A 17775-nucleotide genomic window follows, 5' to 3' on the forward strand; every position below is an offset into this window, starting at 1 on the left:
AATATATGTAGAGATATATGTTGCAGGCATATATTGTGTTCTCAGATAAGTCAAATATATGTAGAGATATATGTTGCAGGCATATATTGTGTTCTCAGATAAGTCAAATATATGTATAGATATATGTTGCAGGCATATATTGTGTTCTCAGATAAGTCAAATATATGTAGATATATGTTGCAGTCATATATTGTGTTCTCAGATAAGTCAAATATATGTAGAGATATATGTTGCAGGCATATATTGTGTTCTCAGATAAGTCAAATATATGTATAGATATATGTTGCAGGCATATATTGTGTTCTCAGATAAGTCAAATATATGTATAGATATATGTTGCAGGCATATATTGTGTTCTCAGATAAGTCAAATATATGTATAGATATATGTTGCAGGCATATATTGTGTTCTCAGATAAGTCAAATATATGTAGATATATGTTGCAGTCATATATTGTGTTCTCAGATAAGTCAAATATATGTATAGATATATGTTGCAGGCATATATTGTGTTCTCAGATAAGTCAAATATATGTATAGATATATGTTGCAGGCATATATTGTGTTCTCATATAAGTCAAATATATGTATAGATATATGTTGCAGGCATATATTGTGTTCTCATATAAGTCAAATATATGTATAGATATATGTCATGCTATTTAAAATATAAGTACATATATGGCCATATATTACATTTTTGTATGGGAGTACTCAAACATTTCCTACACTCAGCTGACACAGAACGAACCATTTCTCCGATTTTTTACAAGACCATTAAAAGACAAATATGAGTGAGGCTAATCCACATAAATATATCACCAAAAACAAACTCCCGTAGCGGTCAGGACGCGCGCATGTGTCTCTCGCCACGTCTCAGCAACCCCTCTGCGTTGTGTTGTGTTGTGTTGTGTTGTGTTGTGTGATGCTGAATAAAAACTGGAGTCGAATTCCTGGTGCAGTGGTTCTTTATTCTGCATGAGTTGGGAAAATGCAGTTAAATCGTTGCATATAATCAAAGTTGGGTAATCAAGCCTATACTCCTGCCAAATATCTGAACACAGCAGAGAAATCAGCAGTCACGCTTCACAGGCCAACTTTTACACTAACATACGTCACATACACTCAGTTAAAATTCCACGTTCACAGATAAAACGGCTTTAAAGGAAAGATAACTCACATGCATACTCATTTACATCTTAACAAAACACTGATCAAATAATTAGTGACTTTTAACACACTTTCAACAGGAGTGAATGAAATGCATACCTCGCTCTGCTCAGACCTCCCGCGAGCCATGCGCCAAAACTCATTAAGAAATAATATATTTGTTTCCCTTTTCTTTTCTCACATTTGCATATTAATTTCCATCAGAAACCATAAGGATTTTGTGTGAATAAAAAAAAAAAATACTCGTTACACCTATAACATGCGTTGAGTGACAAATGTAGCATACCTGTGTCGTCTGTTCACATGACCGGAGAGAAGCCTGACTGCAGAAATTCTTCCAGGGAAACTCCACATTTTTCCTGGAGCATTCAGTCACTTTTTGCAACAGGTAGAAGTGTGATGTGTCCCTTCGGGATGATTTTCTGCATTTTAAGGCTGACTTTGGCTCACTGACACATTTTATCAGCAGAGCATGACAAAGCTACTTAATAGTTTAAACAGAGCACATTCTCATCCGTAAGAACAAGCAATGCGTTTGTTTGGTGATATAAGACAAAATTTTGTTTTAAAAAGGTAAAATGATGGCAGTCCTGTCACAAGTTGATGTTTTTATTGAGTATTGAGTATGTACGGTGGCGAGAGAGCTCAACACGCTGCAATGGCCACCCTGTTGACTTAAATGGGGCAAGTTTTAAACCTGCTTTTAGCCTCTTAACATCCTTGATGTGTCAGTGCACAGGTCATGTGAGTGATTCCTTCGGAGTGAATGCGGGTGAATCTGACTGCTGTAGATGATGTGAAAGAAATATATAAAAAATGATGTTTATTCAGCCAGCGCACATACCTGTATTTACATCCTGTTTTCGGTCGAAGTCCACAGTAGTCGATTGTCGAGTTCACTCGACAATCGACTACTGTGGACTTCGACCGAAAACAGGATGTAAATACAGGTATTTGCGCTGGCTGAATAAACATCATTTTTATTAATATCTTTCACATCTACTGCAGTCAGATTCACCCGCGTTCACTCCGAAGTAATCACTCACATGAACTGTGCACTTGTAATGACACATCAAGGATGTTAAGAGCCTAAAAGCAGGTTTAAAACTTGCCCCATTTAAGTCAACAGGGTGCAAATTTTAAAACGAGGATAACACGGTGTAGGCAACACCGATTTTTGTCGTTGTTCTCTGTACTGACAGCACTCCAAATGTACAAAAAAATGGGGAGTTCTCCTTTAAGAAAACATCTTCATCAGTTTCACAACACACGTGTGCTCCAAATACTCACAACACAACCAAATACAGAAACACACTGCAAATAACACAGACCACAACGGAAATGTTCAGGGGACCCCAATAAGTGACGAACCCGGCTGGGACGTGCAGCTCAAAAGTCTACTTTATTTTATTTTATTGAATTTTTTTTTTTTTTTTTTTTTCACAACATACAGAGATGACATGTTTATGACATACAACTTTGTATACAATGTACAAAATGTTCAATGTCATCAGAATACAAATGAGAAAAGAACAATGAGCTGAAAACAAAAATAAATAAATAATAAATAAATAAATAAATAAAAGATAGAGAAAAAGAACATGAGGGAAAATAATTAATCTATACATCAGGTACATTCTGCAAATGTTGTCATGTTATGTTTAAATTTTCATAAAGAAAAGTTTCATAAGAAATGTTAGGTAATGCAGGGTCCAAAGTTTTAAAGTTGAGACACTCACACATAGATTCTGTTGTGGTCTGTGTTATTTGCAGTGTGTTTCTGTATTTGGTTGTGTTGTGAGTATTTGGAGCACACGTGTGTTGTGAAACTGATGAAGATGTTTTCTTAAAGGCACAATATGTAACTTTTTTGCTCTAAAAATAGCAAAAATCACTATATCTATGTTATATATTTTTTTTAGTTGTGTACTTACATTATACCGACTGTTTCCAACAACTTTCAAACCAGGAGAAATTTGTAATTTAATTCGAAGACACGGACCGTTTCTTTATTTCCGTTTTGTCGCCGTCAATGGCGTCATATCTATGTTGTCCCTGGTTTCCGCTCGTACTGCCATAGCAACCAGAGCTATGAACCAGAGCCCTCTGATAGTAACCAAAGCGACTGACGTGGACCACTGTGAAGTTCGCAATGTCTATCTGCACGCTGTTGTTGTTTCGTTCAAACATTATGGACCATGGCAAGCAGACTTTGGATAAAAAAGGAGAACTAAACCGAGAATCAATATCAGCGCTGTGTTTTCGAGATGCCGAGAGCTAGCGTCCGAGACTTCGATCGCTTCTACATGTACTTTATTAAACAGGTGAGCACATTTACATAAAACTAATCAATGTTATATAGTTCAACAATGATAAAATGTTAGAATATGATCTGTATGTTATTCTAATGTTGATCTAGCTTACTGCTAGTCTCATACAGACAAACTAACACATACATTTCAACACATTCAAATGCAGTTTAGTGTGATAGTGTAATGTTAGACCAAGTGAAACAGCGCTGCGTTACCTCACAAGTTTAATTTGTCTAATAAACTGACCTGTGAGTTGTAATTCTGCACTTGCGTGTAGTTCGGTAGAAATGTCCATATTGCTTTTATATCCGCGGAACTCGCGTCGCGTGTGGAGCTGATAGCTGTCTCTTAGCAATCCCGACCTGCTTCATATCACAGTCATGATAAAAGCATCGATGTATTCAGTCATCCATAAACATTATTAGATCGGTCGGCTTGACGTTGACGACAAGATCCATAATTCTTAGCAAATGTTGCGTCATAGCGACCCCTAGCGGCGAAAAACTCCATACTGTACGTTTAATGTGTTTTCTTCAGTTGCAGTGCATTGAGCTCTCTCGGCCACCGTAAGTATGTCCAAAAAACATTCACACTTGTCATATAATTGCCATATTCTTGATACCATGCTGAAAGATTCATAATCAGGTGTTGCTGGTGTGAATCATTATGATGTAGAATCCTCAATCACATTGAAAAAGTTATTCTTCCTCAAGATACATTTGAAGCAAAATTACTTAAGAAATTAAGTCTTGTTTTCTGAAAAAAAAAGGAAGATAAAATTTAGTTTATGCTTACAATAAGAACAAATATCTGCCAATGGGGTCAGAAAAATAAGGGAAAACAAGATTATTTTTCTCCATTGACTGATATTTGTTCTTATTTTAAGCATGAAATCACTTCAAGTCTTCAAACAAGACTTCATATCTTTTGGTTACACTTTTTCAATAGTCCACTTTAGACATCCTACTATAGCTATAAGTAACTTTGCAACTACATGTATAACTCTCATTAGACTATTAGTAGACTGTTAGGTTAGAGTCCGGGTTAGAATAAGTTGACATGTTGCAAAGTAATTTATAGTTAGTAGAATGTCTTGAGTGAACTATTGACATAAAGTGTTACTATCATTTTTTTTTTTTTTTTCAGTGCACATTAAAAATGAATAACATTCTTTCCTTTTTGATGGATCAGCTCATACACCATTCATCAGTTACAGTGGAGAACATCGGCCAAATTCACAGTCCATATAAGTCACTGAGGGGAGACGCTCACATAATATAATGCAAATATGGATTCATTTGTGCTCAGTGGGACCATGAGAACATGAGAAAAACATCTCATCTTGAGCTCCACCTGTTCTTTCAACCACATTATAAACTAATAAGACATCCCGTCCCCTCATCTGCCTATACAACAGGTCAAATAAAGTTCAACTCAAGATGACATTCATTCACCAAAGAATAAGACATGCTTCTGCGAAGATTTGCTGCAGGGTTTGTTCACAGTCCATAAAATGTTCCCATGTATTTACTACAAATAATCAAATCTGCAGAGGAATTCAAGCATATAGCAGTTATATTTTCAACATGATGTCGTTGTGCAAACAGCAGATATAGCCGCCCAGCTCAGTTTGTTTGATTATTAAGTGTTTTCCACCCACAAGTGAAAGCCAAAATAATAGCCGGCCCCTAATGGATTGTCAGGCCAAACTGTAGTCACGATATAACAGACCAATCACTGTTACGGCTTCATGTTGGTGTAGTGCTTCATGCAACAATGGATAGTCATGAGCTTGAAAAAAATGCACTCGAAATGTAATATTGTATAAACGAATAAGACTTGTTTTCTGAGAATATTGGGCTGAAATTTGCATAAAACTGAACATTTCTCAGATTCCAGCAGGGCACTGCTTTTAGTCGAAATATATAGCAGTTTTAAACCTAAAATGTTATTAAAGCGTCAGTCTTGTTTTTCAGCACACTGCTGTGAGGTCAGAGGTAAGACTACTTATTGGTGGGTTTGGTCTCACGCCAAATTTTATTAAAAGTCATACATATTGCATTGGTTTCCCTTCTGATTTGGAAATAGCTGTGATTCAGTGTGTCAAACTGTGGGATACATTAATCTATCAGACGTTCTGTAGGAAAAGTCGTTTACTGCCCTCATGAGGATTTATCTGCCAGGAATTTCTTTCATCCAGCTAACAAGTGGAGGTGAAGAAAGAAGAAGTGATCTCATGGAAATGGCAACAAAACCAATTTTTACACTGATCCCAATTAGAGGAAATGTTTAGCTCGCTGTCTGATTGCAAAAAAAACACACAAAGCTCTAGAAAAAAACTGATTTTTATTTCTTCTTTTTTTTTTTAAGAGAAAAATGTATTGCCAATACATCTGCTAGTTTAGTTTCAAGCTGCATGTTATTTAAATGTACAATTTACAGACATAGTCAAAACGATCCTAGTTCATATGGATCCGTGAAAACGACTAAAAATGCTGGATTCTGCTGCCAGGCCAGTAGTTGGTGATGCACCTTTGTAAAGAAACAGTATGCGCCTGTAAACTGAAGGCGCATGACATCACTATTTTCACAAATTCTCATTTTTGTAGTTTACATGGAGGAACGGTATCGTTTTCAAAAACTTGCATTTCCAGGCCCCCAAAATACAGTTGTCGTGTAATGAACAGCTACAACGCAACTAGTGCTTTTTTTTTTAGCTAAAAAAAAAGTGTTGTGTAAACGGGGAGAAAATAAGGAACAGGTGGGGTTAATCAATAAACAAATGAGTAACCATGGAAACAAATGGGAACATACATTGAAACCATGGCCAGTAATGAACAGGGACAAAGGAAACAAGAACTAAGGGTACATTTACATTTACATTTATTCATTTATTCATTTAGCAGATGCTTTTATCCAAAGTGACTTACAAATGGGAACAATAGAAGCAGTTAAACTAACAATAGGACAACAATATGCAAGTGCTATGACCCTTCTCAGTTTAATCTAACAGTTTAATCTTTTTAATAAATAGATATAGAATAGAAGAGAAAGTGTAAGTATTAATGGATCAAGTGCTGCCGAAAAAGATGCGTCTTCAGCCGTTTCTTGAAAATGGCTACGGACTCAGCAGCTCTGGTTGAATTGGGCAGATCATTCCACCTTCAGGGGACAGTCAAAGTAAAGGTCAGAGAAAGAGATTTTGTGCCTCTTTGATATGATGCACCACAAGACGACGTTCACTTGCAGAGCAGGTTCTTGCACAAGCAGCTCTGTCTTCACAAAGTTTAGTTGAAGGCTTAGTTTAGCCCTTCATCCAGCCAGAAATGTCAGTCAGGCAGGCTGAGATGTGAGTAGCTACTGTCGGATCATCAGGCTGGAATGAGAGGTAGAGTTGTGTGTCATCAGCGTAGCAGTGATAGGAAAAGCCATGTTTCTGAATCACAGATCCTAATGATGTCATGTAGATGGAGAAGAGAAGTGGTCCCAGACTGAGCCCTGAGGCACTCCAGTAGCTAGATGTTGAGTCTTAGACACCACACACCTCCACAACACCCTAAAGGACCTACCTGAGAGGTAAGACTTGAACCATTGGAGTGCGGTTCCCGAGATGCCCTTCATCTTTAGGATTGACAGGAGGATCTGGTGGTTAACTGTGTCAAAGGCAGCAGACAGATCCAGCAGGATGAGAACTGAGGATTTGGAAGCTGCTCTTGCCAGTCGCAGAGCTTCAATTACTGAGAGCAGGGCAGTCTCAGTTGAGTGTCCGCTTTTGAAACCAGACTGGTGGAGACTTCTGCCTCTGAAAGCAGAGAGAAGGAGGGTAGAATGTGTGTGTTAGCTGAGCCCCTTTCATACAGAGATTCCGGAAAATACACAGATAATGTGTCCTGGGATTTGATATCTTTGTATCAGTTGCACTGTTAGTATCTAGTGTTGAGAGCTGATCAGGTGGAGGAAGTGTGGATAGGTGAGCGTAGGTTTCGCCGAAAGGTTGAGAGTGAGAAGGAAATGATCTGAGGTGTGCAGTGGAGTGACCAGTGTATGGTCAGTGGAGCAGTAGCACGTGTAAATAAGGTCCAATTGGTTGGAGGTCGAATGAGGCAAGCAGAGTGTGGAAATCAGCAGCCTGAGGTTTTTCTAGGTGGATGTTGAAGTCTCCAAGAGCTATGAGAGGAGTACCATCCTCTTGGAAGGATGAGAGTAGCACATCTCTCCGACCTGGGGGAACGTTTACTCAACAACAATGTACAAAAAAAGTTTTTCCTTTTTGAATAGTTTCATGTACAGATGACAAAGTTGTCAAAAACTATCCCCGTTCAAACGGATCTGCGAAAACGACTACAAATGCTGTATTCTGCTGCCAGACCAGTAGTTGCCGATGTTCCTTTGTAAAGAAACCAACGCATTCTCATCCTAGGGCGTCATATACTGGCGCTTTTGACATTTCGTCTACATCGAACGCACATGGCACCCTTTAGCGTCAATATGAGACGCACAGAGCTTTGTTCGGTTGTGGGTAGGTTTAGGTCTGGGGTAGGGTTAGGGTTAGACCGCTAGGAGGCGCCTTCTGGCCCATATCTATCTGCGTCTCATATTGACGCTAAAGGGTGCCATGTGCGTTCGATGTAGACAAAATGTCAAAAGCGTCAGTATATGACGCCTTGGGATGAGAACGGGCTGAAAGAAACGCACCTGTAGACTGAACATGTAACATGCATGCGCATTACGTCACTGTTTCACAAATTCATGTTTTTGTAGTTTATAAGGAGACGATAACAGTATCGTTCTCAAAAATTTGCACTTTGAAATCCTTTACAAAAGTTTGCGTTTCCAGGCCCCCAAAGCACTGTTGCATTGTAAATGAACAGGCAAAAACACATAAAATGTTTTCTGTTTTGATTTGAAAATGGTGTCGTGTTAAAGGCCCCTAACACAGGTAAACAGAAAACTATGTTTTCACAAAAACATTCAGTTTACAAATTTCCCTCAAAATGAGCTAGTTGTGGTTTTGACCAGGGGGGCACTGTTTCATAAAATATTGAAGCTTCCTCGGGCGCCGCCATTGATTAGCGGACCCCCACCTGCTGTTAGCATTCCATTGACTCCCATTCATTTTGGCATCACTTTGACAGCGAATAACTTTACATCTGAGGCGTTTAAAGACTCCATTTGTCCATTATTTATTTCTAAAGAAACACGAAAATGTATAAAAGGCTCCATTACCTTGTATCTTACGTTATGGCCCTGTAGAAGCCGTTTTTGTAAAAATAGGCTAACGATTGCGTCATAACCACGCGACTCTCTGTCGCACAGTACAGAGATTACCGTATGGACAGGAGGAGAAGCTCGCGGGCGATCGGGGGGATGTGGAGGCAAAATGACAAAATAATTAATCAGAATACTTAGCAAAAGTTACTCCTGCTCCTAGTTCACGGACAGCTCCTACTCACACTCTCCGTCTCTGCAAGATTCGGAAGGGAATGATTCAGATTTCTCTTGACACAGTTACTAGAAGACAGACGGGTTGTTCACTTCACATCTACGTCGTCAAGCTCAGTTTGAGTCTGCGCAGTACGCTCGACCATCAGGAAGTGAGTACTTCTAATTGACTTCACTTTTCTAACCTATGGGGTCGCTGTGTCCAGTTTATATAATGTCTATGGTTTTGACTTATGAAAACAGTTTGAACTGTTCAGGATAGATCTGCGGAGATATAACACATAATACTGCGTTTGACAGAATTCAATATTGATATTAATAAATAGGTCCGGGTGAAATATACAAGACACAATTGTATACAATTGAATTGTTTTGGATTAAATTTATGTTTGATACTTTGAAAGCTTAAAAAGGCCTGGCACTTGACACAGAATACACCTGTTGTTTTGTTTTGTTTCCAGTAAGAACGGTTTGATTTAAATGCTGCCTGACAAGTTTTCAAGACTTGTGGTTAATGCTCTATAATTAAAGTAAACAACTGCACATATGACTCAAGGTTATCTTCTGAATTGCGGATGTTGTGAAACACTCTAAAATGGAATTGCAACAATGTTCAAGACTCAGGGAAGGAGGAGGTGGGAACCAGCGATCAATCAAACTAAAGTTGAATCCAAAAATAAACAAACAAACAAACAAAGCGAAAGTAAAGCGCCAGCCCCTCACAGACGACAGCCACTTTTAAACATAATAAAACACAACATAAATAGTCCATGCCTGGTCCTCTCTCGTCTTGCACTGTCATCACTCCTTCTTTTATCCTCCAGAAGTTTCTCTGTGAGACTCGCTCCGTTCCCACGACTCCCGGCCCCGCCTTGCTTGCCACAGGAACCATTTCCTCATTTCAACATCTTCCATTCATTTAGTGTGTCACAACACTTACTGTCATTTGTACTAATTTTTTAGAGTCTTGATTTCCCTTTTACTATCCCGCCATTGACGTATAGACTCACCTAAAGGATTATTAGGAACACCTGTTCAATCAACCAATCACATGGCAGTTGCTTCAATGCATTTAGGGGTGTGGTCCTGGTCAAGACAATCTCCTGAACTCCAAACTGAATGTCAGAATGGGAAAGAAAGGTGATTTAAGCAATTTTGAGCGTGGCATGGTTGTTGGTGCCAGACGGGCTGGTCTGAGTATTTCACAATCTGCTCAGTTACTGGGATTTTCACGCACAACCATTTCTAGGGTTTACAAAGAATGGTGTGAAAAGGGAAAAACATCCAGTATGCGGCAGTCCTGTGGGCGAAAATGCCTTGTTGATGCTAGAGGTCAGAGGAGAATGGGCCGACTGATTCAAGCTGATAGAAGAGCAACTTTGACTGAAATAACCACTCGTTACAACCGAGGTATCCAGCAAAGCATTTGTGAAGCCACAACACGCACAACCTTGAGGCGGATGGGCTACAACAGCAGAAGACCCCACCGGGTACCACTCATCTCCACTACAAATAGGAAAAAGAGGCTACAATTTGCACGAGCTCACCAAAATTGGACAGTTGAAGACTGGAAAAATGTTGCCTGGTCTGATGAGTCTCGATTTCTGTTGAGACATTCAGATGGTAGAGTCAGAATTTGGCGTAAACAGAATGAGAACATGGATCCATCATGCCTTGTTACCACTGTGCAGGCTGGTGGTGGTGGTGTAATGGTGTGGGGGATGTTTTCTTGGCACACTTTAGGCCCCTTAGTGCCAATTGGGCATCGTTTAAATGCCACGGCCTACCTGAGCATTGTTTCTGACCATGTCCATCCCTTTATGACCACCATGTACCCATCCTCTGATGGCTACTTCCAGCAGGATAATGCACCATGTCACAAAGCTCGAATCATTTCAAATTGGTTTCTTGAACATGACAATGAGTTCACTGTACTAAAATGGCCCCCACAGTCACCAGATCTCAACCCAATAGAGCATCTTTGGGATGTGGTGGAACGGGAGCTTCGTGCCCTGGATGTGCATCCCACAAATCTCCATCAACTGCAAGATGCTATCCTATCAATATGGGCCAACATTTCTAAAGAATGCTTTCAGCACCTTGTTGAATCAATGCCACGTAGAATTAAGGCAGTTCTGAAGGCGAAATGGGGTCAAACACAGTATTAGTATGGTGTTCCTAATAATCATTTAGGTGAGTGTATTTCCGCTTCCCAGTCATTGATGTTTTTTTCCGCCTTTCCGTGTATTCACTGTTACATACGGTAGGGGGCGCTATTAGGCATCTTCTGAAAGAGTACTGAATCTCCTGATCAAAACACCTGCGAAGAAGAAGCAAAAACAAAGAATATCATACGTAAGCAGATGCCCTAATATTACTGAATGAAATGTTGACCCAGGACGAGCTACAGGACTGTGAAGCTTTGAGTGTTGATGGACTCGATCTACTCCATCTGTGTTTCGATCATCGTTCTGAATTTGAACTGCACACAGTCTTTGACAAAAACGCGATTTTCTCAGTGTTTTGCTAAAAAATTTAGCTTTTTTAATGCAACTTACCCACATTTAAATGTTGATAAAAAAGGAATGCATGAAGGCATAATAGAGGCTTTGTTCTTTCTTTTGATATATTGCATATTCAGATATTCATCCAACAAAATATTTTGGGGGTATGAATTTTTTTGCGAGATTGATCAAAAATGCTGGCAACTTTGTTTGAAATACCCTGATGGGGAAAGAGTTCATTTCCAAAGACTGCCACACACTGGAGGAGTAACACTGGCACCCCTTTGATGTTACAAAACAATTTGAGGCAGAAAATAAACTTGAACATTTTAAATGTTTACAGCCACTGATTAAATGTATTTTCCCTAATGTCATCAGGTGATTCAAACAGCAATAATCTCATGGGCACCTGCCCATCTAACAAAAATGGTTATGGGAATTTTCATTTTATAATTTTGAAACATTGTGGGAACGTTACTTTTGAGTGTTCCCAGAACATTCTGAAACATGTAGCAACATAAAAAAAAAAAAAAAAAAAAAAAGTTAGATGAACGTCCAATTAAAACATTTCAGAAAAACATTCCATGAACGATGTATAGATAAGTAATGTTACTGGAAAAACATTTGTTCATAACTTAGAGAGAACATTGCCAGAACGTTCCCTGTTAGCTGGGTGAATTCCTTTCAATGTGAAGTGTGTGATTGCTGTGCCTCTAGCAGCAACACACACAACTGTCAAAGGCTGAGTAGAGACAATGCTGCTAAATCCCTCTCAGTCTGGTCACTCAGATGAAGTTGCACACAAATTACGCACATCACCTTTAAACTGCTGATTCTAATAGCTCTTGTCAACATATGTAGCAAGACTCAAATGCTGAACTGCATCTGTTGCATTTGGCTGTTGTTGATTTTGGCTCATGGTCTTACAGGTCTCTCAGATTCAGCGCTGGCTCTTCTGAAGTTTGATTCGCAGATGTAGAGTGAGGAAGCATGACATAAAATGTGTTTAACATAAACCAATAAAACACATGTTGGTGTGGTTCCTTTCATTCACAATCAAAGCCTAATTAACAGGTCATTGAACAAATGTTACATAGCCTGTAATAAATATCACAATCCAGTCGTTCAGATTTTTCTCTTCTTTCAAGCACACCTCTTGTGAATGTCTGAGCATCTCTAGAAACATCAATAGTGGTTTAAGAAGCAGACAAACAGGTCATGATTTCAGGACATTCAGGCAGACTGAACAGACTATTCAAAGAAATATTAAGCTTATGCATTCCTCAAGGTTCTGTTTGTCACTATGTGCAACATGTGCTTTTAATATACCATTGTGAATACTGAATAAAACAGCTTTATAAAAAACTATTAGTGTAATGCTAATACATTTTTAATGAGCTGAAATGCTATTTAAATGTTCTTGAATGTGCATTTAAATTAAGCTTCAAATATATCATAACTGTAGTTTAAGACATATGAAAGTATATTTTAAATGAACCGTAAAGAAATACACTTAAATGCACTAAATGTACTTGAAGTGGTTCCATTTTAGCACAATTTAATACATTAAAATATATTGCAAATAGCTTAAAATTGATCTTAAGCATATCTTGAAATACACTTAATATATTTGAAGTTGTTTCAAAATAATACATTTAATACGCACTTAGTATAGTACAATTTAAATATATTAAAGGTAGGGTAGGTAATCCTTTTTCTAAAAAAAAATTTGTTTAAACTGTCTTTGTATACCAATACATAATTAAAATGTAAGTACTCTGAAAAAGAAAATATAAAAATCGAGTGACTGTAGACCTTTTAATCTGCAATAAACACAGCTCATTATTTCCATTCACTCCCACCCCCTCCCTTCTGAGCTCCTTCCAAAGCCACGCCCCCAAAACACATGAACGCGCAACGCCAAACGCTCAGGCTGGAACAAGACGCATTTATTTACCTGAGACGAGTGGAGAGGAAGGAGCGCAGTACATACAGTGACATCATGTCAGAATCACATGTAATAAAATACCTAACTTTATCACTATGAATATAAACAAACAAGATTTCTTTTAGTACTCACTATCAAGCTAGCATATCGATAATGGTCAAGTTTCATTCGGTAACGAGCTATATTTATAAGGCAAAACTAAAAACAGGTTGCATTGATACACGTTTTTCCATTTCCATCAGTTACACTGTGATGAAGGTGAATTTCGTGTAAAGCCGCGTTTCCACCGCAGGAACTTTCCCCAGGAACTAGGAACTTTGGGCTGGTACTCGATGTGTTTACACCGCAGGAACCAGGGTCTAAATGAAGTTCCGGGTAAATATTTCCCCCTCCGATAGTCCCTGCTCACGAGGTAGTACTTTTTCAAAGTTCAGGAACTTTCAGGGGTGGGACTTGTGCGCTGCACAAGCTGATTGGTTGTGTTCACGCCGCATTTTGGTTGGATGAGTCCACGCAGCATTTTCTTTATTTTTAACCTCCCTTTTAAAAAGTGGCTTCATGCAGTAAAGTTGTCTGTCTGCAAATATGGAATTTAATAAAAAAAACTGGGGGACTGGCGACGAGTTTCAGGCTTTATTATTTGGGTATTTGTGGAAGAGGAAACTTTCTGCGCGTTCGTCACAGCCATCTCACGGCCAATGTCCGCAATAGCTGATAACATACAATTTTATATCTAACGTTAGCATTACGAGCTCTGAACACGCTTTATCAGTGCTCGTCTCTTTTCTGCCACAGCTTTTAATATTAAGTCATTATGTTTACACATTGTCATCTATTGCAAGGCAAACCATGTTACAAATTTACTATAACAGGATTGAAATAGCGCTTTGAGGTTGGTAACAAACAACTATTTACAAGACTGTCACTTTATGATTGATAGACGGGGTTCAGGCTTTTTTTAAGCGTATTTGCGCGAAAGGAAATTTTTGCGCGTTCGTCCCAGTCATCTCACAACATACCTTGTCTAATTAATACGCATACGAGCTTTCTGAACACGCTTTAGTATCAGTGCTCGTCTATTTTGTTATGTTAATTACCTCGTTAGTAAACCAATAACTGCAGCACAGTTTGAATCTCCTCCATACTTATAAATGTGGCGCTCAAAACTGATTACTGTCCGTCGCAGACTGGGAGGAGCAGTTGCGCGCAGTTTACCTTCCCGGTACTTTAGACCGCGGTGTAAACGCAGAAAGCAACCGGTCTGGGGCAAAAAAGGTTCCTGGGAAAAAAGTTCCTGGGACAAATTGTTCCGGGTAATTTCGGTGGAAAAGCGGCTTAAGATTCATAACATATACGGTGTTTTGCATGTAAGAGTTTCCATGATGAAAACATTGTTGACTCTAATGAAGACTAACGTACACTCCGAGTCCGGAGACAAGTACCGCATCGTCGGTTCGAGGACAGGTCCGGGGTTGAGGGCGAAGCAGAGGAGGTCGTTCAAGAGTGCGGGCAGGGTCCGAGGAAGTAGTTTTTGCCTTGTTTGCCTTCGCTGACTGCATATGCAGGTGCTTTGAGCTGAATATTTCCGGGAACGGTGACATGTGATGAGTGCACGCAGGGCAGCGCGCGCAGTGGGGCTCGGGCACGAGACATGAAGGCATCTGATTGGTTCTTTACATTCGCACCGAATGGCAGTGATTGGTCAGAGTTTTTACTGTCCTGCAGCTGCTACAGAGGTCTAATTTTTTTCATTCCTTTTTCTAAACACATAATGTATTGACTACTATCAGGATGGAAGGACCATTTCACCCAGTATAAAAAAAAGTGTTTCTGAACAGGATTACCTACCCTACCTTTAAGTATGTCCAAAAAAGCACAATTTAAATATAATTCCTTTTCACCTGGGAATGCATTCCTCAAGGATCTGTTTGTCACTATATGCAACATGTGCAGATGTGTTGCTCTTTCGCAGCCATGGAAAGGAGAAGATGATAATTAATAAAGCGGGAGATAAACATTCCAGCACTTCTGGGTCATGGTTGAAACGGGCTTTGATGATATAGAGCATGTTCAGATTTGAAACAGCATCAGTGACAGAATAAAATAGATGTCGGGCCAATGTTATTCACTTACTTTACTTTTATATTATGTGTAGCACACTTAATCATGATTTATTTTGTTTTGGACTGTCAGCTACGCCAAGATGGCATTGATTCAACTCATTTTACAACAAGATTAATTACTGCACTGCACACTGTTTTGGCTTGCCATGACATCTGCAGAAAACTTCGGAAATTAGCTGTGGATTTGAAATTTCCTCTTATAACACCAATGAGTGTCATGTATAATATGTAATATGGCCAACAAACAAACAAACAAACAAATAAATAAATGTTCATAAACAAAAAAACGTTAAAAGTTTGCATTGTTGTTTATGGTGGGGAAGAGTCTTATGATTCCCCTCTTAAGAAAAATGCATTTATGTATGAATTTAGATATATAATGATGCATCTCCCAATGTATTATTAATGGAAATAAATAGAAACATTTAGTAATTTATTTCTTGTAGCACAACATTTATAATTATTTCAACAGTTCTTTATTAAATTACTTTTGTCATATGATTCTATATATATATAATAAAGATTTTAAAACCTAATGTATATATGTAGAGGCCTATACATATTAAATTGCTCATTTTGTAACTGAAGATATGTCAGTAACGCTATGAATTGAAATTAGCCTAGAGGCTTTAATAAAAGTAATGACCACATGAATTACAATAAACATTCAATTAAAAAATAACAATGCTAGTAACAATATGCCACTCAGGTCCTAAATTATTCAGTATAATAATGTTAAATGTTATTGTTGCCATGACTTAAAATCTGAAAATCTGCTATAATGATATAATTTAGGTTTTAAAACTGATTTAAGAATTTTTTCATTTTAAGTTTTACCAAAAAAATTCTTGCAAATTGTTCCCTATATTAAAATGGTTTTAAATAAATCAATAGTGTGTATATATATAAATATATATATATATATATATATATATATATATATATATACACACTATATATATACACACTATTGATTTATTTAAAACCATTTTAATATAGGGAACAATTTGCAAGAATTTTGTTGGTAAAAATGAAAATTCTTAAATCAGTTTTAAAACCTAAATTAAGTATATGTGCTTGTTGGTTTGACTTTTAAAACCAGACTATATCATAATAGAAAAGCAGAATTGACATACTTGTGTTCCAGTTTGTTTGGCGTATTTATTTTAAACGTTGTGATTGTGATCGTTGTAGGATGGTCTGAGTATTTGATTAAATGTATTTTTGTTTAAATAAAGGTTTTTTTTGGAGAGAAACATGCATGTTTTGTGTAGAAATGTTTAGCCGTGTGCAGCTGAGAATCGGTTAAAACCAAACCTATTCCCACATGCACTATAGTACCTTCAAAACAATTGTTAGGTTAAATTATAATTTTTTTAAATCCTTAAAAAACTAGAGGAACCGTTGAGGTTAGCAAAGGCGTCTCTCTTCCTAGACTCCAGTGCCTACAAAATAAATCCTCTTCCACAGTAAATTAGGAATGTTTCGCTCATGAGAACCAAAACTTACAAGAATTGTGTTGGTAGTTTAAACATTCGCCATTGACATCCAAAAAACACAATGTTGTTGTTGTAGCGCAGGGAGCTCAAGCCGAACGTTTTACAGGTCAAAATTAGCGTCCAGGTTTGCAAAATGTCTTAAGTGGACATATGATTTATGAATATCATGAATAAAATAAGAAATTATGACATCATCAGAGATTTAGACAGCTTCATGGTATATTCTCAGGCAATGTGAGAATGAACCAGTCATTTCCCAATCCCCTTCACCCCATTAATTCTTCAATATTTACTGTAATAATAATTGTATGCATTACATTGTTCAAAAGTGCATTAAGGAGTTTGCAAAAAAAGAGTTTGTGCTAACTTTCCAATTACCAAAGAATACTGAATTTTTTTTTACCGTATAACTGCCGTAAACCAGCACAACTGTTTCCAACACTGATAATAATCATAAATGTTTCTTGAGCATCAAATCATCATATTAGAATGATTTCTGAAGGATCATGTGACACTGAAGACTGGAGTAATGATGCTGAACATCCAGCTTTGATCACAGGAATACATTACAGTTTAACATATATTCACTTAGAAAACAAAAGGTAATTACCTAGCAAAATGTAATCTGTGGACATGATAGTAAGATTTACAAGCATAGCACTGTACGAATGAACTGGTTTCATCATAACACATCTGACAGCGATTACTTTAAAAACATTCCAAATACTCCTGACATTGTAATTGTAAATGAGGTTATGAAATCTGTATGTGTCTTTGA

This window comes from Rutilus rutilus (genome assembly GCF_951802725.1).
Source record: "Rutilus rutilus genome assembly, chromosome: 22".
Lineage (NCBI taxonomy): Eukaryota > Metazoa > Chordata > Actinopteri > Cypriniformes > Leuciscidae > Rutilus > Rutilus rutilus.